This window comes from Vicia villosa, unplaced genomic scaffold (assembly GCF_029867415.1).
Source record: "Vicia villosa cultivar HV-30 ecotype Madison, WI unplaced genomic scaffold, Vvil1.0 ctg.002799F_1_1, whole genome shotgun sequence".
Taxonomy (NCBI): Eukaryota; Viridiplantae; Streptophyta; class Magnoliopsida; order Fabales; family Fabaceae; genus Vicia; species Vicia villosa.
The window spans coordinates 150,673-174,134 of record NW_026706034.1 but is presented as its reverse complement, the minus strand read 5'-3'; the positions used below and the strand labels follow the sequence as shown (position 1 = coordinate 174,134).

Below are 23,462 nucleotides of genomic sequence, written 5' to 3'. Positions count from 1 at the left end.
GCCCCACACCCAATTAATTGCTATAATCCTTCACAAAGACAAATGCCTAGTTTGCTTCTTAGATTTTCAAATTGATTTGCATCCAAGGCTTTTGTGAAAATGTCAGCCAATTGAAGGTTTGTAGCAACATGTTCCAAGGCAATTATTTTATCTTCAACAAGATCTCTAATGTAGTGATGTCTAATATCAATGTGCTTGGTCCTGCTATGCTGAATGGGATTCTTTGAAATGTTAATGGCACTTAAGTTGTCACAATATAATGTCATGACATCTTGTGTGACATTGTATTCTGTTAACATTTGTTTCATCCAAACAAGCTGAGAGCAACTACTTCCTGCTGCAATGTATTCTGCCTCTGAAGTGGACAAGGACACACAATTTTGTTTCTTGCTAAACCATGAAATAAGATTATTACCCAAGAAGAAACATCCACCTGAAGTACTTTTTCTGTCATCAGCACTTCCAGCCCAATCTGCATCACAATACCCAGTGAGAATAGGTTCACACCCATGAGAGTAGAGCATTCCATATTCACAAGTACCATTCACATATTTTAGGATCCTCTTGACTTGGTTGATATGGCTGATCTTAGGATCTGCTTGATACCTAGCACACACCCCAACAGCAAAGGCAATATCAGGTCTACTGGCTGTAAGGTACAACAGACTTCCTATCATGCTTCTGTATAGACTTTGATCAACACTAGTTCCCTTTTCATCTTTGGACAGTTTCAAATGAGTAGGTGCTGGTGTCCTTTTGTGAGTAGCATTTTCCATTCCAAACTTTTTGACAATATTTCTAGCATACTTGCTCTGAGAGAGAAAGATTGAGTCTTCCATCTGTTTGACTTGCAGTCCAAGAAAGTAAGTTAATTCTCCAACTAGACTCATTTCAAATTCAGATTGCATCTGCTCAACAAAATGTTTAGTCATCTTGTCTGACATCCCACCAAAAACAATATCATCCACATAGATTTGAGCTATCAGAATCTTTCCTCCTTCATCTTTAACAAAGAGAGTTTTATCTATCCCTCCTTTCCTGTATCCATTGCTAGTAAGAAACTCAGTTAGTCTCTCATACCAAGCTCTAGGGGCTTGTTTCAGACCATAAAGAGCTTTTCTTAATTTGTACACATGATCAGGATGGTTTGGATCTGCAAAACCTTTAGGTTGTTCTACATAGACTTCCTCATTCAAATATCCATTCAAGAAAGCACTCTTCACATCCATCTGATATAGTTTGAATTTCAGAATGCATGCAACCCCTAACAATAGCCTGATTGACTCAAGTCTGGCAACAGGAGCAAAAGTTTCATCAAAGTCAACTCCCTCAACTTGAGTGTATCCTTGAGCAACTAACCTTGCTTTATTTCTGATTATAGTTCCCAGTTCATCTGACTTATTCTTGTAGACCCATTTTGTTCCAATGACATTAGAATGTTTTGGTCTTGGAACCAGCTCCCATACTTCATTCCTTTCAAACTGGCCCAGTTCTTCCTGCATGGCATTAATCCAGAACTCATCTGTTAATGCTTCCTTGACATTTTTAGGTTCAATTTTTGATACAAAACAAGAGTTTGAAACTACTTCTCTTGACCTTGTAGTGATTCCACTGTTGGGATCTCCTATAATAAGTTCTTTAGGATGATTTTTCTGAACTCTTATAGATGGACTCTTGTTAGGAGGTTCAGTCTCAGATTCTGTGATAGTAGGACTGCAATCATCTTCTCTTGTAGATCCTTCAGCTGTAATATCCCAGAATGTTCCGACATCTTCTGTGACATCTGCTTGTTGTGGGCATCATCAACCACAACATTTATGGACTCCATTATTATTCTGGTTCTTGAGTTGAACACTCGATAGGCTCTACTGTTTGTAGAGTAGCCCAGAAAGATTCCTTCATCACTCTTGGGATCCATCTTCCTTCTGTGATCTCTATCAGCAAGAATGTAGCATCTACTACCAAACACATGGAAGTATTTGACAGTGGGCTTTCTTCCCTTCCAGATCTCATATAGGGTGGTAGAGGTTCCTTTTCTTAATGTAACTCTATTATGGACATAACAAGCAGTATTCATGGCTTCAGCCCAGAAGTAGATAGGAAGATTCTTAGCATGGATCATTGCTCTGGCTGATTCTTGAATAGTTCTATTCTTTCTTTCAACAACCCCATTTTGTTGTGGAGTAATAGGGGAAGAGAATTCATGATGTATTCCTTCAGAGGAGCAGAAATCAGCAAATTTTTGATTCTCAAATTCCTTTCCATGATCACTTCTAATTCTTACAACACCATTTTCTTTTTCTCTTTGAATTCTTTGACATAGGTCCTTGAAAACATCAAACACATCTGACTTTTCTCTGATGAAGTTTACCCAAGTGTATCTGGAGTAGTCATCCACAACCACATAAGCATATTTCTTTCCTCCAAGACTTTCTATTTGCATTGGTCCCATCAAGTCCATATGTAGCAGTTCAAGAACTCTGGAAGTAGTCAGATGTGTAACCTTTGGATGCGACATCCTGGTTTGTTTTCCTACCTGACATTCACCACATATTCTTCCTTCATCAATTTGTAGCTTAGGGATTCCTCTCACAGCTTCCAGAGAGATAATCCTTTTCATACCCCTTAGATGAAGGTGACCAAGTTTTTGGTGCCACAACTTTGCTTCTTCTTCCTTAGAGCATACAGTAGAATAGATGGATTCATGAGATACCCACAAGTAGCAGTTATCTTTGGATCTGACACCCCTCATTACTACTTCCTTTTCTTCATTAGTAACCACACACTCAGCTTTGGTGAAGTTGACTTGGTATCCTTGGTCACAGAGTTGACTGATGCTTATGAGATTAGCAGTCAGACCTTTGACCAACAAAACACCTTCTAAATTTGGCACTCCTGAACAGTCTAATTTTCCAACTCCTTTGATTTCTCCTTTAGCTCCATCCCCAAAGGTTACATAACTAGTAGAATGACTCTTGATATCAACAAGCAGATTTTTGAGTCCAGTCATGTGTCTGGAACATCCACTATCAAAATACCAGTCTTCTTTGGCTGAAACTCTAAGAGATGTATGGGCTATTAAAGCCATATTTTTAGGTTTCCATTGTTGCTTCTGGATGTGCATGATCTGCTTAGGTTTGTAGTAAGGAGCTTGATCTGGGTATCCATATAATCTGAAGCAAAAAGGCTTAATGTGTCCAAATCTTCCACAGTAATGACATCTCCATCTTTGAAACTTTCTCTTCATTTCACTTTTCTCGTGATGTTGAGTCACATGTTTTGACATCGGTTTCAACATCTCAGCTTCAGGTTTAGTTCTGCTACTATCTTGGAAATATTTCTTTGCACCAACAAAACCTATACCAGACATATCTCCTGAATTTTTTCCAACCTGCAAAATCTCCTCCAACATATCCGTGCCACTGTTCAGCATTTTTACTGATTTTGACATCTGATCAAGTTTGGATTGTAACATGGTAATTTCACTATTCAGTTCAGATATAGTTTCATTAAGCCCTTTGTTATCAGCCTCCAACTGAGCTATGTATTTCTTCTGCTTTTCACCTTGTTGACACACTTCAGCACTTCTGATACAGAGCTTTCTGTAGGAGGTTGCCAGCTCTTCAAAGGATAGCTCATCTTCACTAGAATCTTCATCAGAATTGCAAACCCCAGTAAGGGCTGTGACATGTTTGGCTGATTCGTCTTCAAAATCACTCTCAGAATCTTCATCAGACCAGGAAACTGACAATCCTTTCTTTTGTTTCTTGAGATAAGTAGGACATTCAGCTCTAATATGTCCATACCCTTCACATCCATGACATTGAATCCCTTTACTGTGATTGTATTTTTCTTCTGGTTTAGCTCTTTTGCCAGAGTCATAAGATCTACTGATGTCAGATGAGATGTTCTTGACATTAGGTCTTGGCTTCTGATCCATTCTTCTCATAATCTTGTTGAATTGTTTGCCAAGCATAGCTATAGATTCAGATAGATTCTCTTCTCTACTTTCCTCCACTTCCTCTTGAGAGTTGGACACAAAGGCTATGCTTTTGTTCTTCTTTTCAGAATTTTCACTGATTCCCATCTCAAAGGTTTGAAGAGATCCAATTAACTCTTCTACCTTCATTTTGCTGATGTCCTGTGCCTCTTCTATAGCTGTCACCTTCATGTCAAATCTCTTAGGTAGGGATCTAAGAATTTTTCTCACCAGCTTTTCATCAGACATCTTCTCTCCCAAGGCTCCTGAGGTATTAGCAATATCAAGTATATTCATATGAAAATCCTTAATACTTTCATCATCTCTCATCCTTAGATTTTCAAACTTCGTAGTTAGCAGTTGAAGTCTTGACATCTTCACTTTGGAGGTGCCCTCATGAGTAGTCTTGAGGGTATCCCAGACATCTTTGGCTAGTTCACACTGGTGTACCAGTCTGAATATATTCTTGTCAATTCCATTGAATAAAGCATTTAAGACTTTAGAGTTGCCAAGCGCCAATGCCTCTTCATCTTTGTCCCATTCTTCCTCTGGTTTAAGAGTTTTCTTGCCATCTTTTTCAGTAATAACAGGATGTTCCCATCCTTTGTTCACAGCTCTCCATGCTTTACTATCCACGGATTTCAGAAAAGCCACCATGCGAGGTTTCCAATAATCATAATTAGAGCCATCCAGAATGGGTGGTCTAATCCCATATCCACCACCTTCTTTGTCCATAATACCAGAAAATACTGTCCCTAGATCTCACCCAGTAAAAACAGGCAGGGTGCCTGCTCTGATGCCAATTGAAATTCTGGACTCAGATACGTGATGTCTAACAAGATGTCACGACATTACTATCTGAATGTTTGTAAACAAATGAACAAAGATTAAACAGAAAACAACACAGGAAAGTTGTTAACCCAGTTCGGTGCAAACACACCTACATCTGGGGGCTACCAAGCCAGGGAGGAAGTCCACTATAAGTAATATCAATTCAAGGTAATACAAGCCAAGATTACGTCTTTCACTTAATATCTACCCAATGCAACTTCAATCTAAACCACTTAGACCAGAGATCCTACTCACTCCCCCTCAATCACAGCAGTGATTAAAAACTAACCAATGACAAACAAAAGAAGACACTCTTCAAGGACACAACTTGATCTTGCTTAAAAGCTTTGATCAAGTACAATAATACTCTTGCTTAAAAGCTTTGAGTACTTCTTACAACTCAAAACAAAACACCTAGACCAAGACAATCATCATGGTGATTGTTTGGCTTACAAGAAAGCTACAACGAGAAACTTAACCACAAAGAACTCTTAACAGTTTCTTAACCAAAAACCCTAACGGCAACTGCAGCACCTGCGTGGAATATATAGCCTTCATACAATACAGCAACTGGGCCTTGGATCCACAAAAATAGTTTTTTCCCTAATAAAAAACCACTCTTCATAAAACAAGGAACTGATAATAATAATTATCCAAGACGTCCTTGAAACAGATCAGAATCCATCATTACCAAATATAGCGCATAAGATCTTATCAGATCATATAATCATAAGTAGAAATAGAAAATAACGAACAGCTGCGAATGTCATGACATCGGCCGTGACATCAGGTAAAGGCCTGCATAAGGAAGAACTTCGCAACAACAGAAAGCATGTCATGACACTAGTTTTGACAGGATAGAACCACAATTAGTTTTACCAAAAATTATAGCCAATCAACAACATCTACACATATCGTTTCCTTTCCGACCCTCGAGTCGTGAATATTTGACATGCTATTTTCTCCGACCCTCGAGTCGTGAGTCTCCAAACAGGTGAATCTTTTTCATGCGGGTACGCTTGTCAGAACCATGGCAGGCAATTCCTTTGATACAGGTAAACTTGTCCGAACAAGGGCAAGTGACTCCTAATGGTGTAGGTGAAATTTGTCCGAACCAGGGCAAATGATCCAAATGGTGCAGGTGAAATTTGTCCGAACTAGGGCAAATGATCCAAATGGTGCAGGTGAAATTTGTCCGAACAAGGGCAGATGATCCAAATGGTGCAGGTGAAATTTGTCCGAACAAGGGCAGATGATCCAAATGGTGCAGGTGAAATTTGTCTGAATTAGGGCAAATGATCCAAATGGTGTAGGTGAAATTTGTCCGAACTAGGGCAAATGATCCAAATGGATTAGGTGAAATTTTTCCGAACCAGGGCAAATGATCCAAATGGTGCGGGTGAGATTTGTCCGAACCAGGGCAAATGATCCTATTGGTGCAGGGGAGTTTGCGATAACCCTCGCAAATGATCCTAATGGTGCAGGTGAAATTTGCCCGAACCAGGGCAAATGATCCAAATGGTGCGGGTGAGATTTGTCCGAACCAGGGCAAATGATCCTATTGGTGCAGGGGAGTTTGCGATAAACCTCGCAAATGATCTTAATGGTGCAGGTGAAATTTGTCCGAACCGGGGCAAATGATCCAAATGGTGCAGATGAGTTTGCGATAACCCTCGCAAATGATCCTATTGGTGCAGTCCTTTTCAGGAACCTTTCCAGCAAGTCTTCTTCAAGACGTATTCCATCCTTTCTAGGAGCTTTTCCAGGCACACAAGGATTTTCAAAGGTTTCTTCAATTGGGTTTATCACGTGAGTCCCTCGGCAGTGATATTCTCTAAAACATCATCAACAAAGGTTTTATTTTTCTTTTTCAAAATTTACTAACATACTTCAACTAACATAGCTAACGATCATGCATCATTCAACTAACATACCTCATTCATACATAGTGCATATACATACGTCGCTCTCATTTATTTTGAGAAGCTCACTGATTCGAAACAAAATATGGAAAGATTGTTGTGTTGTTGTTTTGTGTAAGAAAAAACAAGAAGGTGAATGGAGGAGCAAGCCTCACACACGCACCCTCGACGAACACCAATACAGCAACAGCAGTGCTCCTTCGCACAGCTCCGCAAACGGCAGCTCCGCGGCCACGTTCAGACCCACTACCGCCTCCGGAGAATCAATGATCAACGTCGATGATCCCTGCTCCAGCCGCGAATCAACATCGTCCTCAACCACGGCAACAAACCTTTCCCGATCGAAAAGGATATAAGAGCAGGAAGAAACCGATTCGTCCATGGTTTGAATCTTCAACACATCTTCACGATCTACAACAACACCACCGTGGAACTCCCCACCAGAATCGCGGCGGATCCAACTACAGCCACCGTGATCGGTCAGCAGCGGTCTCCGACGAGATCTTTATTTCTGCAGTGATCTTGTCCGATGCCCCATCGTGCAAACTCGTATCACACCAGTATCGCCGCCGGGGATTGGGTCGAAACCCCTTTTGAAATTCACGAAGAAGATAAAGACAAGAAGCGCACGTTTTTGTCCATTGGATTTCACATGATTCTCGTGTTTTTATAATATTACATTCGTGTATGTTATTTACAGCATAGAAACATGGCTCGTTTGGCAAGGGCTTTTACTGGTGAAGCAAAGGACGGGGGTTCGAACCCCACATGCAACAAGTTATTTTGATAACTTATATGTTTCAAGTTGCCTGCAGATCTGATGCCACGCATCTTCATACGCTCACCATGCACCATCAATTCTCCACCATCAGATGTGTATCAAGCAAGATCCAGCGTCCCAAGAGCTGAGATTCCACCATGAACCTTTCCAAACTGCCACACAGGATTGTTGCCCAGGTGCCTTCTGATGTTTATTGATTTATTTAATTAGTTAAGTTTAAATGATGATTATATATTATGTAGTTTAATTAACTGATTTATAAAATTAGGATTAGCATAAATAATTAGGATTATCTAATACTAGGATTTAAGACTTTTCCCCGATTATTCGATTATGTCGATTATTCGACTTAATTGATTTAATTAGTTTTAAATAATTTAAATGGTTAAAATCACAATAAAAACCCTAGAAAGGTATGTACTATGAGGGTTTGCCCGATCCCATTACATATTTGGCGAAACATTAATTCTTGAACAATTCTCTCCTCGACCCGACCAAAGCTATTGGTCGCATTAGACGAGAGATAAAAATATATAATTAAAACACATTCAATTTGCTGCCCGCGACGATCAATCTATCGATCTGAGTAACCAGCAATGCCCCTTAATCCGTTAGCTATACTGATCAAATCTATTGATCATCGCATCTAACGGTGACATATCAAATCAGGTTTGTATGCCCAAATCTTAAAACACACTAAACCACGATACTACGGATTTTCATCCTTTTCAATCAGGCAATTCAAAATGCCTTTCCAATCACAACTTCTAAAACTACGATAGGCCATTCAAAAAGCCTTCAAACAACCATCAAATTCGATTCTAAGGCGTACAACCCTGTGCTCGAACTACGTTGACTCTGATTCTCCCTAAGGAGATACGTAGGCACTTGGATAACCAAGGCGAGTCCCCCTCCCTAAAATCTCAATTTTTCCCCTATGCAATTCCTTAGCTATTAACCTTAACTTTTAGCCATTAAAACTTGACCCTTAGATTCAAAGCCAATAGGAAAGGGTTGAGGGTGCCTAATACCTTCCCTCGACCTGATTATAATAACTTACCCCGATCTCTAAACTGCGCAGGGTTTCCTATTCGCCCTTCAGAATAGGTGGCGACTCTAAAAGCTTAATTTTAGGGCAGGTTGCTTCACAATGTTCAAGGCATCCATGCCTCCCCAAAGAGTCGACTTCACAGGATCATATCCCCACAGAGTAAGCCTCAAAGAAGATATCTTCAAACGTATTCGTCCAACAAAAGACATAGCTCCTCAACAGAGTTCACATCTTTGACATCGTCGTTTCCCCGACCTTCTTCTCTTCTCCAAACATGGTTTATTAATATTTCTAAATCCCCAGTCAGGGTACATCAAGTTACTGGTCATCCCCAAGCAAAACTCATAAATCCCCAGCTGAGCATCTTCAAAAACAATATCAGACATCAAAATCACAATGATACAAAGATTTATTTTCTCAATCAAGGATAAATCATCTTCTGACATCATATATCATAAACATATTCATACATTGCATACATTACATCATAATAAATTCATACATAACATGCAAGTTTCTCAATTATTTTGAGAAATTCATAATACATGCATCATAACATTGCATAAAGACTAACTCTACTTTTTCAGGATACAAGTGCCAGCAGATGAACAATATCTCTGATCTAATTCAGTTACTACGAACGGTACTGACACGATCATCTCTCCAAGATCTAATTCGGCCACCGCGAACGATGCCGACACAATCAAAGAAAGAAACAGACTTAATCATGACATTCAATTCAGAAAAGACCGAAAACTGAGTCACGATAATGGAATCACGACAACTGAGTCACGATAATGGAATCACGACAACAGAGTCACGATATTGGAATCACGACAACTGAGTCACGATAATTGAATCACGACAACTGAGTCACGATAATGAAATCACGACAATTGAGTCACGATAATGGAATCACGAAAACTGAGTCACGATAATGGAATCACGACAACTGAGTCACGATAATGGAATCACGACAACTGAGTCACGATAATGGAATCACGACAACTGAGTCACGATAATGGAATCACGACAACTGAGTCACGATATTGGAATCACGAAAACTGAGTCACGATAATGGAATCACGACAACTGAGTCACGATAATGGAATCACGACAACTGAGTCACGATAATGGAATCACGACAACTGAGTCACGATGATGGAATCACGACAACTGAGTCACGATGATGGAATCACGACAACTGAGTCACGATGATGGAATCACGACAACTGAGTCACGATATTGGAATCACGACAACTGAGTCACGATAATGGAATCACGACAACTGAGTCACGATAATGGAATCACGACAACTGAGTCACGATAATGGAATCACGACAACTGAGTCACAATAATGGAATCACGACAACTGAGTCACGATAATGGAATCACGACAACTGAGTCACCATAATGGAATCACGACAATTGAGTCACGACAATGAAGTCACGACAATTGAGTCACATATCTAATACCGGTATTTAGTTCAGAAACAATCATGGCAATGAAATCACGACGATGAAGTCACGGCAATCGAGTCACAACAATACGACAATGGAATCATGACAATAGAGTCACTACAATTAATTCACTTTACATTCCTAACATCTGATGGCATCTTCAAGCCCATCTCCGACAAGCGCCTTTCAATACTTCAAGCTCGAATATAGTCTAACGTACAACTTATCCTGAATTTTGTATTTATCCAGATCGGACGGCATCTTTAAGCCCGTCTCCTGCAAAAGTCCCTGCTTCAGCTAGGGCAAATTCCTGGGTATTCTAGTGTTCAATCCTCTTCTACCCTCAGATTCATACAGGCACACAAGCCAGTCTACATCCTCAGGTGTAAGAAGATTGAACAGGGGCACCTGTCACACCCTAAAATTTGCCCTCTTGATTTCATTGTTGTCTTATTCACGTCTCTCATGCATACACTCCCTTAAGTCATTTGCATAACGGGCATCCATACAATTTAATACCGTAGTTCAAAAGGATTTTCGGCGGCCAGACCCTTATTCCAAGCTTCAAAAAATCGTGAAGAAGCTACATAGCAGACAAAAGCACAGGTTGATTAAAGGCGTTCCAAGCATCAAGGTCAAGTCGTCGACCTTCTCTGAAGCATTCTGGGTTACTACAAGTCATCAAGCACTTCCAGAATCGCACCTGTCATCGGTCACGGTTTGAGCAAATTTCCCAATTTCGATTTCATACATACACACGTTTTTACCGTGATTTAATTATATATTTGTGTTTGTGATGATGATTACAAGCGATCTGGGTAGTTTGATTGTATTTTAAGTGCAGGTTTTGATTGATGCCATATTTAGGGTTTTGGTTGCTCCAAAAAGGGATTTCAATTGGAAACGATTTCAGGTCCAATTGATGAGTTCAATGGGTCCGCGATGTTTCTTATAATTAGGCTGGAATATTTTTGTGTGTTTATTGATATTGATTTGCAGGTTGGGATGATGGGAGCCTATGGCCACACAGCAAGAACCGTAGCCAAAAGTTTGGTTTATGTTCAGAAACTCAATGAAGAAGATTATTATATCTGGGCGCCTGATTTTGTTTTTTTTTTTAAATTTTAGACATGTTTGATCGCTTATCTAAATCACGTCCCACGTTATTATCAACAAAAGCAACTTGGCTCAGTGGTAAAGGGGAGTGCGTAAAGCCTTTGTGCGTGAGGGATGGGGTTCGATCCCCACCCCACGCATGTTATTTTTTCAATATTTTGTTTCAACAGATCCAGTGCAGCATCCTCACATCCCCACGATGCACCTCTCTCCAGCAACCATCAGATTGCAATCCAAGCAGATCAAACGCTTCAGATAACGATGGTGCACCATATACCCTCAATGGATAACCACACTGGAACACAAGCTAAGTATTCTAATTTTTATTTCCTTTTTTAATTATATAATATCTATTATCTTGTTTATATTAGTTATATGGCTTTTTTTTTTACTCTTAATTTCTTCCTTTCATCAAAAATATGATAAATAAAAAGTATTTATTTTATTTGACTTATTATTAAATAATGTTATTTTATTTAATTTGTTTAAATTAATCAATTAGCTAATTAATTAATAAAAATAGATATTAGGATTAGGATATTTAATCGAAACCTTTTTTACCGATTTAGTTAATTAGATTAAATAAACCAATAATTAATTGAAATTGATCTTATTTATTCTATTAATCATAATTAATTCGTACCTTAGTCAGGGTTTACGAAGATCATGCCTACACTGAAAAAATATTTCTTTGTGCATTTTTTCAGGGCTATCATCAGACATTCTCCGATTATGTGCCATGCCACTCGAAAAGCTAAGTTTCCAACCCTCTCTTTGTTAATTATTGGTTTAATTTTTATTTTGCCTCATGGAATTAAATAGGGTTTGTTTCAATATCAATGAATTCCACATACACTCACTTCCCTATTATATTTTGTTAATTTTCAGATGATCAGAGTCAATCAAGGGTTCGAGGCAGATCAAGGTTCAAGATCAAGATGATATAACTAATTATTGATTTCTCTTATTCTTCCGCCTATTAATTTCCCCAATCCCCGCAGGTGTTTATTGTAATAGCGTAGGACATTTATCTTTCCGCCTTTAATTTCCGTATGATTTTAACTGCGTGGTTAGTAAATTAGGGAGTGCAAGATCATTAATCAAACGTTAGATCACTAACAATACAAGATTAAATATTCGAACCGAACCACGTGATTGTTGCAGCCGCACACCTTTAGGGTAATCCCTCTTGTTGCCTTATTGTTGCCTTATATTGTTGCCTTGTTGCCTCTAAACATACTAAATAGTCAAAGTCCCTCGATTCCGAGGATACCTAAAGCAATGTTGCCTTCAAAGTTATTGAAACTCCCTCGAAGATGCCTTATAAAGATGATTGTCCCAATTGCTAAGGTATCCTTGCATGATGCCTAAAGATATTGAATAACTATTATATCCTTCCCTTAGACTACCTGCCCTCTTTATGGCAAGGGACAGTCTTATGGCGAATGATAACTCGATGGCCCTTCAAACATCCAATTGAAAGGCTTCCTACCCTCTCATGGTATGGATAGACCCTTTCGCCCGAAAAGCTAAAAGAACGATTTTCTCAAACTTGGGGTAGTTGCTACTAATTGCTTACTCTTTTCAAATTCAAATCAAAAATACTTTTCCCACTCATTTTTCAACTACTTTCAAAACAAGGCTACGCTTATTTACAAGCTAAAGTCTTTAACGAATCTTTTCTTATTCAAAATCTTTTCAAACAATTCAAACATTTTCAAAGTGAGCTAATCAATTAAGAGCCCATGGATGACCATGGATACAAAGGGTGCCTTACACCTTCCCTTTGTATAACTTACCCCCCGAACCCAAAATCTTTCAAAGGTCTTTCCTGTTTTTTTAGCCTTTCCAATTGGATAAAATAAAAGTCGGTGGCGACTCTTGCTATCCGCAACATTTTCAAATAAAGTCAGTTCACCGTAGTACACTGCTAGTTTGATTTTCGACCAGAGTCCTCCAACTTTTGAAATTCTCTAAAGCTTCATCCTTAGTCTTCTGGATGAATACCCATAATTTTTTAGAATAATCATCTACTATAGATAGAAAATACCTTGCTCCTGAATGTGATGGATACCTTGCAGGCCCCCAAAGATCAGCATGGATGTAATCAGGGGATCCATGTGTTCTTTGTTTGCCTTTGTTGAACTTCACTCTGCAAGATTTTCCAAGTACACAGGGTTCACAAAACTTCAGCTTTTCAATTTTATCTCCACCAAGCATATTTCATCTAGAACAATGGCTGCATTGCTATTATCCTTACCTTCATGATCTTTCAGGCGTTCAAGACACACCTTTCTTGTGAGACCCTCCTTCTTACAATGATAGCATCGAATACTAGATGCTTCGCCACTGTAAGACTTTTGCTGACTTTTACCCTACATCTTGTTGAACTTAAGATCCTTTCGCAAGACTTTTACCTTAACGGCCAAACCTTCACCAATAGTCGAAGATTTATGCTCCTTTTGTTCGTTCAAGTCCTTAGAATAAGGGCTGATTGAACTTCTTCAGAGTTCATGGACTCCCTTCAATACAAGAGAGTTTATTTGAAGTGAGCATGTGTTCGAGGCAAAGCGCACAATAGTAACAGTGCTTGATCTTCATCATCAATCTTCACATCAATATTTTTAAGATCAAGAATCAGCTTGTTGAACATATCCAACTGCCCAGCCAACACTTTATCTTCAATCATCTTGAATGAATATAAAGCTTGCTTCAGGTAGAATTGATTTACCAGCTATTTGGTCATGTACAAACCTTAAATTTTTTCCATAACCCTGATGTTGTCGTCTCCTTTGATACCCGTCGAAAAACCTTATCACCAAGGCTCAAAAAAATTTTGTTGTGAGCTTTCTCTATCATTGCCGTTTTTTCTATTTCCGTTAACGTAACGTCCATAACCGCTGCTCCCTTCAATGCTTCCAAACAACCCTGCTGGACCATTAGGGCTTTCATCATCAAGCGCCACAGACCAAAATCGTTCACTACGGTGAACTTTTCAATCTCATACTTTGTTGAAGGCATCTTCTTCATGCTCACCACACCAATTTGTTGTGAAAAGGATGCCTTTGACAGAGTATAATATGAAACACAATAGAAAGCAAATATGATAAACAAGAAGAACATCAAATATTGGTTATAAGTGTTATTCTTTACTTTTTATTTAATCAAGATTACAAGTGTTACAAGAATAATAAATAACCCTCTCACCCTAAATTAGGAGTTGTAGTATGCAATGATGAGAGACTAGTATGCTATTTATAATAAACCTAACATATTTAATTAATGGGTTTTTTCAAAAATATCCATTACAAACTAACTTAGGGTAGAAGCTAACTTAAACAATTGGACATAAAAAACATGCCCAATTTGAAATACTAACAACCCTAACATTTTGACACCCACATACTAGAACACACTTCGGCTACAGTATGAAGGTTTTCGACATATTTTGTCAAAACAGGAAGCTACTCTTCGACCCATTAGAATTCGATCCAATTCTCACAGTTTTACTTTTTAAAATTCAATCCAAATACTAAATTATAAAGGTGGGTATCCATTTTATTATCCAAATATAAACCAACACCTCCATTTTTGTTTGTCTTAGTCACGGAGGTCCTCACGGCTTTATTGAGGAAACCAAAGCAAAGTGGGGAATTTCGTGGTTTCAAGATCAAAGATGATAAGGAGGTGGACATATTACAATTTGCGGACGATACAATCATCTTAGCCAAGGAGATACCGCAAATTTGTGGAATGTGAAATCTATTCTTAGGGGGTTTAAATTGATGTCTGGATCACGGATAAACTTTCATAAGAGTATTATTTATGGCCTTAACATTGGTGATTGGTATATGGAAGCCGCATCAAACTTCCTCTCGTGTAAAGTTGGATGTTCGCCTTTCAAATTCCTTGGTGTTAGGGTGGGTGGAGATCCTAGGAAACTTGCGATGTGGAAAAATTTATTGTTGATGTTGAAAAGAAGATTGGCCGTGTGGAGAGGTAAGCATCTTAATATGGCGGGTAGAGTGGTGTTGATTAACTCGGTTCTAAATGCTATTCTGATTTATTCTCTTTCATTATATAAGGCTCCAAAAAAAGGTGTTGAATGAGATTAAATCTATTCAAAGAAAAGTTCTTTGGAGCGGGAGTGATCTTAAAAAATATATTAATTGGGTTGGTTGGGAAACGGTGTGCAAAACCCGTAAAGAGGGCGGACTATGAGTCAAAAACGTGGAAATTATGAATGTGGCTTTGATTAGTAAATAGCAGTGGAGAATTCTTGCGGAGAAGGAGGCGGTTTGGAGGGATATTCTTGAGGCTAGATACGGAAAAGTGAAGTTGAAGGTCTTAATTGGGGATAATTCGGTTGTGGAAAAGAAAGATTAAATATGGTGGCGAGACTTAATTATTTCGGATAAATATGAGAATCTCAAGAACAACCACTTTGCGGGAGCAATGGAGAGTACTATCGAGAATGGAGATGATTTTCCCTTTTGGTATGCTTGCTGGATGGGTTCGCAAACATAAATGGAGGCCTTCCCTGAACTGTTCTATTATGTAGAAAATCACTTGGCTGTAGTTAATTGTGCAGGTACTATCATTGACGGACACTGGTCTTCGAACGTTGCGCAAATGCTGGCTGTTGGCAGTGAAGCCCATGATGCACAGTAGGTGGCTCTTCTGGTGTGTGAGCTGCAGACGGAGTTGTAGCAGCTGACTGTGCAGGAATGCTGTGAAGACAACTTTGTGTGGAGGCTGGAATCGGATGGAGAATACTCTGTCAGATCCTGTTATGATCGCTTTAAAGAAAAATTATCCGGAATGCCTCTTGATCATGTAACGGTAATGGCCTTATCTCATCTTTGGAAAGCAAAAGCTCCTTCTAAAATTTTATTTTTTGGTTGGCGTTTTATCCTTAATAAATTAGCCACTAAAGATCAATTGATTAAAAGGGGTATTTTGGTGGAGGGCAACGATTCTAAATGTGTTTTTTGTCTAACAGATGAAGAATCGTTACGATACTTGTTTGCGAGTTGTGAGGTTTCAAAGGGTATTTGGCGGAGAGTCTACGGGTGGTTTGGCGTAGGCACAACTCTATCCCCAGAGGAGTTTGAGTTTGTGAATTACTTTCACAATTGTCTCAATTTAAAGTGTGCAAACATGAGATCTATTGGAGTGGTGATTTGGCTTTCAACGGTTTGGAGTATATGGCTCAAGCGTAACGCGGTGATCTTCAAAAGCGAGCCTTTTAGTTACACCGATTGTATGACGGAGATAGTGTTTAACTTCTGGAGATGGCTTTCTTCGTTTTATAAAAGGGTGGCCACATATATGATTTGGCCATGGTTTTCAAATTTTCCACAGCTCAGAAAGTTTGGCCACATATATGATTTGGCCATGGTTTTCAAATCGTAGACTTATGTTATAAAGTATTGAATCCGGAGTGTGAAACTGTGGCCTTTCCTTCAATTGCCACGGTTAGACAACTGCAGATATTTTTAGCCGCAAAAGAAAAACCGTGACCTTATAATTTTGACTATAAACTGTGGCTCAAGCCCAAAAAATTTTACCCCGCCAAAATTTTCCCCTATTTTTTTTTAAGTTTCCCTCTAATTATTTTATTTTCTAATTTTTTTAATTAAAAAATAAAAAAACATTAAAAATGTAACTAAAATAATTTTTCCTCCAATTCCTCATAAAACATTTTCCATTCTTTCTCTCCCCCTTCTCTCTCACCAAAAACCCTAGTTCATTCTCTGTCCTCTCTCGCCGTTAGCGCGACTGCCGGAACCTCCACTACCACCGCATCGTGACAACACTTATTCAGATGAAGAAGACGAAGTGTTTTACTCGCCGAGAGGCTCCTCTCTCCGCGTTCAAGAGAGCTTAGGCGGCACAGGATCGGGTTCTCGGCGAGCATTCTCCGCCATAGCCGCTGAAAGAAGAGGCGAATCAAGCTCAATTTCGTGTTCTTCCTCTTCTTTTGGTTCTCCGGCGCAGTCTCATTTTCTAATTAGTAATTCCATCTCTTTACGGTTGTTACCTCTATGCGTTTGCTCATTGTATTAATCATGTTGTGGTTTATATAGCCTTTCCTTTACTTCGTGGGAACTCCTCATTCTGTTGCTTCGGTCGAGTCACACTCATCTACCATCTTAGATGTTATATTTCAACCAGGGACTAATATATTTGCAACAGCTTCAGCTGATACAACAGTAAAGCTATGGGATGCAAACAAAGCGAGTCTCTTTCATGTCATATTCCCATCTAATCACCCTTTTGCATTAGTCCTTTCTTTGTAATGTGTGTACCACTATTGTTGATTGTTGCTTATTAATCTTATGATTATGCTAATGTTTGTGTATTGTTGTTTTCGTTTATGCAGGACATGGGATTCAACTTATTTGACTAAGCTGGTTGCTTGTTAGACATTTATGGTTCTAGGTAAGCACAAATCTATGTAAGCACAAATCTATTTCGTTTGGTTATTTGAGAGTTTGGTAAACATGCTAATTTGATTTTGTTTTGTTTTGTGTTACAACTCTTATCAAGCTTTTCCAACCAACTGATTAAGTTTTAATTAACTCTTGATTTGTGCTAATTATTAACAGAATTTGTGATCACCTTGTTGTCGTGAACATGATGGTAGTTAAGTTAAGTAACTAACATGTTGCATCAATTAGGACATGACCACACACTCAGTTAGCCCCCCTTGAGTTTTAGCTATTTATTTGGTTAGCAAACTTGTCATTTGAGACTGTTGGGAAAGCAATGGAAACAGAACAATTCCTGTTCTTCGATGCGGTTAATTTTATTTTATCTCTGCAGGTATATGTTTGGACTTGAATGGAGTAATTGAAAAAAGAAAATTTCCACCAACAATTTCTACAGTAATTCTCTCAACCCATATTCGATTTTTATTTAAGGCTAAAAGATAACGCCAATCCATTACTTTGTTGGGTATTATAGTGAGCAACATGAATTTCTTCATTTCAGATTGAGTATCGGGTTGAATCTTGCAGCATGGATCATAAGGAGGGTAATGGATGTGTTGATGTGAAGAAGGCAAGTGTTCCACTACAAAATGGTGGCTATGTCATATATGGTGTTGCTCATCAGCTTTGAGGTGGAATTGGATCCACCCTATATGGACAGGTAATTGGAAAATTTCTATTACTACCCTTTTGTTTGTATAGTTGTTTTGTGAAATATATATATGGATTGTGTTTTCAGGATAGAAGGGTTATATGTTCTTCAATACCAAGTTATGGATATGGAAAGGAAGCAGGAAATGAATCAGGGTACATTGTTGGAATGTCCACATGTTATCCTAAACCAGGTTCTGTTAATGGTGAAACTTTAACTCTTGAGTCTAACTACAACAGCACCAAAGAGCACACTGGAGTTATGTGATTTTTCTACATATTAGTAGCAGAACAGCTTCCATACCAACCTTTCAGACATTCTATTCGTTCTTCATTTTTTATGGATTCAAATAATATGTTTATATATATATATATATATATATATATATATATATATATATATATATATATATATTATGGTACAAAGTGGAGTGTCATGGTTTGAGTTTCTGATATCTTAGATGTGTTAGAATTCTTATTACAACTTATAAATTTGCTTTTCGATTATGTTAACATTCTGTTATAATCGTTTTCTTTTGTTTTTTCGACAATAGGAATTTCAATACCTAGAGAATCAAATGAGTATTGCTGGAGAAAGTGTTAAGAAATCATATTCAACTGCCATGGAAGATTTGCTTCCTCCGTCTACAACCTCGGCTCTTGTAAATCAAACATAGGTAGCAATGTAAATCAATTGAATGAGGAAATGCCTACATCTGAGACACCTATTGAACCTACTTTTGCAAAGAGAGCTTCTGCTGCTGAAGTAACTGACTTTGCTTCTGTATCAGATTTTTGCAATAGAATTGAAAATGCAAGTACTGAACAAAACCGCGGTGTTGTTGAGGTTTTGATTGCTTCTTATCTTTTTCTCTTCATTCACTCCCTGCCTTTTGTATGAAATTTTGTTATTTTCATGTAAGTGTGACTTCCTCCATCACACTCTTTCATGTTTTCTATTCTCCTTAGATTCTTAATAGGATTTTTAGAAACTTTTGTTTTTCCTAAGGTGCCACTGATGAGAATTAAAGGTCCAGTTGCAGTGAGTACTTGCTACCATTAAATACTCTCTTATTATTTTTAAGTTTGTTATAATCATATGATAAGTAAAATTGATAGAATTGAAGATAGGAGTCAAAGAGGATGTTGAGGGTGGTAAGCACAGAGAAGTAACAGAACCATTGTTAGGGGAAAACAACAACCAACTTGTCAATGAAACCAAAGATCGTCATCTGCAGATGGTTTATTTCACCACATTCATTGTTGTTTGTGGTTCTTTTGAATTTGGTACTCTTTTGGTTACTGAAATTTTAAACTCTTTTGGTTACTGAAATTTTTATGCAGATTTGAAGCTCATTCAAGATGAGTAGTTGCAGGATTGCTTGAGTCAAATATGAGTGCCTGCTTTTTGGTATGATGCATACTCATGCTTGCTTTTTGGTATATGTTATAGAAGTATTATAGTTAATAAATCTTGTTCTAACATATTATATGTTAGAACACTTACATATTGAAGAAAGTAAAGTATTAAAGATGTGTCTACACCACCTCCTGAGAATAAAGCTTTGATGCCATCTACACAAATAATGATGATAACTAAGAAATGTGGAAACTAATCAGAAAGGATAGTCTAAAATACCAAGATAAGAATAAAATCCTATGAGATAATCTAAGTTACTTTAAGATGATATTGAGCCTCTGTTTCTATATTTGAGTGGAAGGATGCCTCAAATTTGGTTAAATGTGAGTTATATATTGTTAAGAAGTGTGGTTGGGCCTAACTCAATCCTACAAAACCGACTTATAGGGTGAGGATTGCTCCCACTTATAAGGACATGTTCAGGCCATATATTGTCCAATGTGGGACTCTTTACACACCCCCTCACGCCCAGGACTAGACAACTGGAGCGTGGAAATAAATGGCGGGTGGCCCGATAGCGGAAACCATAGAAGGTGGCCCACCGGATCTTAAACGAGGCTCTGATACCATGTTAAGAAGTGTGGTTGGGCCTAAATCAACCCTACAAAACCGCCTTATAGGGTGAGGATTGCCCCCACTTATAAGGACATGTTCAGGCCATATATTGTCCAATGTGGGACTCTTAACATATATTTACTTTCCAGTAGCCTAGTATGTGGTTACATGATATAAGTCTATTCATTGTTGGATAACACACATCAACTTGTGATTTATAGGGCCTGAATCCTTTGATGTTTCTCTTTGCTTTAATTGGGAATGCCACTTATGTTGCAAGGTAAGCTTCAACTTCATAATGCATATTATCTTTGTTTTAAGTAACTTTTGCCAATTAAAAATACAGCAAAGCTGTGAAATTATCACTTGGATTTAATGAGCATGCACTTTATCTTTTTATGAAGCATACTTGTGAGCAGCTTGGATTGGTGTATGTTCAACTAGAAATAAAGCTGTCTGACATGATGTATGTTCATAGAAATCTTTCAATCTCTCTACCAACTTGGCCTTAATTGTAAGATCATTAGCCTGGTGGCCAGAAAAACAAGAGGACGTGGTTATGTTCATTTGAATCCGCAATTTTGTTTGAGGTTGATGCTACCATTTTGCATTCTTTTTCAACATGCTAGCTGTCACCCTGAGAATTTCCACATGATATTGTTGATGCTATTTATAAAGACATTAGTTATTATTCTTCAGTTTTTAATCAACACCTGTGTTTTGTTGGTCTAACTCAATTGATATAACCAATGTAATTGCTTGGATTTATGAAGTTCGGTCTTAAAATTAGAATTTTTTTTTATCAGCTCTTGCTGCATCCTGAGCTTATATATGTAAGCAACATACATGTAAAATAGAATTTACCGTTGATGAATAGTTTAAGAAAAATGCTATTTACTTATTCTTTAAATTTAATTTTATAACAGCTCTATTGACGTTAATGTTAATTTGCTTGTAATTAATTAGATTCTAATCATCAATATTATTGTTAATTTTTATATTGATCAATATTATTGTTATATATATATATATATATATATATATATATATATATATATATATATATATATATATATATATATATATATATATTAATGACATATTTATGTAATGATACAGAAATAAACCGTGGCAAGATAAATGGTTTAGAATGCATAACATATAATCACGGTTTTAAATCTGTGGTCATAACCAAACCGTGGCTATATCTTGAACAAAAACTGTATGTTAAATGTTAAATTGAAACTGTGGCTTTACCATATGGCCACAGTTCTGTAATCATGGCAAATATAAACCGCGGCCTTAATCAAGCTACCTAAACCGTGGCCTAAAAAAGCCACGGTTGTAAAAAAGGCGTGGTCTATACCAAAAAACCGTGGACTTTACTTTAGGCCACGGCCGCATACTCCACAGTTGGATTTCCGTGGCCAAACCGTGGCCTCAGCCTTACGCCACGGTTATTTTGCATATAGCCTCGGTTTTTTGGGCGTGGCAGGAGACCTTTTTTTTGTAGTGTAATTTTTATTGTTGGAATATCCTTCCGCTCTCGTGTTTGAGACTTAGGAGCTTTCCTTTTGTATTAGGGCGGAGTATCTCTTTTACTCCCTTTAATTCCATTACTATTAAAAAAAAAATTTGATATACAAATTTCATTATGTATTAAATTTGAAAATGATAGACTTACACCATATCGTATATTTATACTATACTGTATCCATTTTTATTATATGTGTATGCATTGAAATCTGTGCTTCCCTTGCAATGAAGTTTAAGAAATACGGTGTAAATGTTACGGTGTCACATTTTTGGTGTATATATATATAGCACATCTCATGAAATTTATATGATGGTATTCATAGATCGGAAGAATACTGAAAATCAGAACGAGGCAGGTAAGAATATGAAGGAAGAGTAATGAAGGGGTGTGCATGGAACGTTCTGGGCAAGGGCAAGGCATTAAAAAAATTGAAATGGAATACAGAAGGTAGCAGGTCCATGTATATGATCCAAAATTATTATATGATTGTTACATTTTACAATAAAGTTTCGCATGTCGAAACAGAGAACTAGCATAGATATTTTTCAGTAAAGTTTTTTTATTTAATTATAAGAAAATAGTAGGACATTTTTCAATAAAGTTTTATTTATTTATTTGTAAGAAAATAGTAGTATATGATAAAGTATGAATATAATGGTAGTGGTGATGGGGGTGCATTTTGTTATCCAAAAATAAATCAGTACTCACATTAATTTAAAGGGAATCAAATTTATATTTAATTAAAAAATTTGGATTAAAATCAAAATCCGATTTTAAAACCAGTTATAAATTTCAAATTGGTTTTTCTGACAAATGGTTTAGTTTATAAACCATAATCATAAAAATAGGGTTCACATTATAAATGCCTACGTGGACAATAAAAAAATGCTGACTATGCATATGCTGAACACGTGGCATTTAATTTTTTTTTATAATTCCACGTGGAATTTTGAATTTTTTCTATTTTTTTTTTAAGTTGTTTTTTAATAACTTTTTTAAAGTTTTTTAAATTTTTTTAAAATTTAATATTTCTTTTTATTTATATATATATATATATATATATATATATATATATATATATATATATATTTTAATATAAAAATACTTAAAGTGAATCACATATAAATAGATGATGTGTAACATAGAATTTGATGGTATATATATATATATATATATATATATATATATATATATATATATATATATATATATATATATATATATATATATATATATATATATATTAAAGCAAAAGGAAGGAATCAATGGTGCTTCCGGAAAATATGGGGTGCATCTACGGAAGAAATCAATTTTTCCTTTTGCGTTATTATTTATTTATATATATATATATATATATATATATATATATATATATATATATATATATATATATATATATATATATATATATATATATATATATATATATATATATATATATATATATACCATCAAATTCCATTTTAAACATCATCTATTTATATGTCATTTAATTTTAGTATTGTTATATTAAAAAAATCTATATATATAAAAAATAAATATTAAATAAAAAAATTTTAAAAAATTTTAAAAAAAAAGTAAAAACAAATTTAAAAAAAATTAAAAAATTAAAAAAAAATTACGAAATTCCACGTGGAATTATAAAAAAAATAAAAAATAAAATA

At 36.7% G+C, this 23,462-nt stretch overlaps 1 long non-coding RNA gene across 11 annotated transcripts; it reads left to right on the top strand.

The window, feature by feature from the left end:
* The first annotated feature begins 16,844 nt into the window (after nt 1-16,844).
* On the top strand, nt 16,845-20,967 carry LOC131639820 (uncharacterized). Of its 11 annotated transcripts, none has more exons than XR_009295063.1 (8): nt 16,845-17,157; nt 17,340-17,444; nt 17,527-17,585; nt 17,970-18,031; nt 18,138-18,296; nt 18,375-19,697; nt 20,483-20,541; nt 20,666-20,967. It is a non-coding gene; the product is annotated as an uncharacterized LOC131639820 (long non-coding RNA). The 11 variants fall into 11 exon arrangements; XR_009295062.1 differs by having other exon boundaries at nt 16,845-17,444; nt 18,375-18,492; nt 18,841-19,697; XR_009295064.1 differs by having other exon boundaries at nt 16,845-17,444; nt 18,375-18,963; nt 19,078-19,697.
* The last annotated feature ends 2,495 nt before the right edge of the window (nt 20,968-23,462 follow it).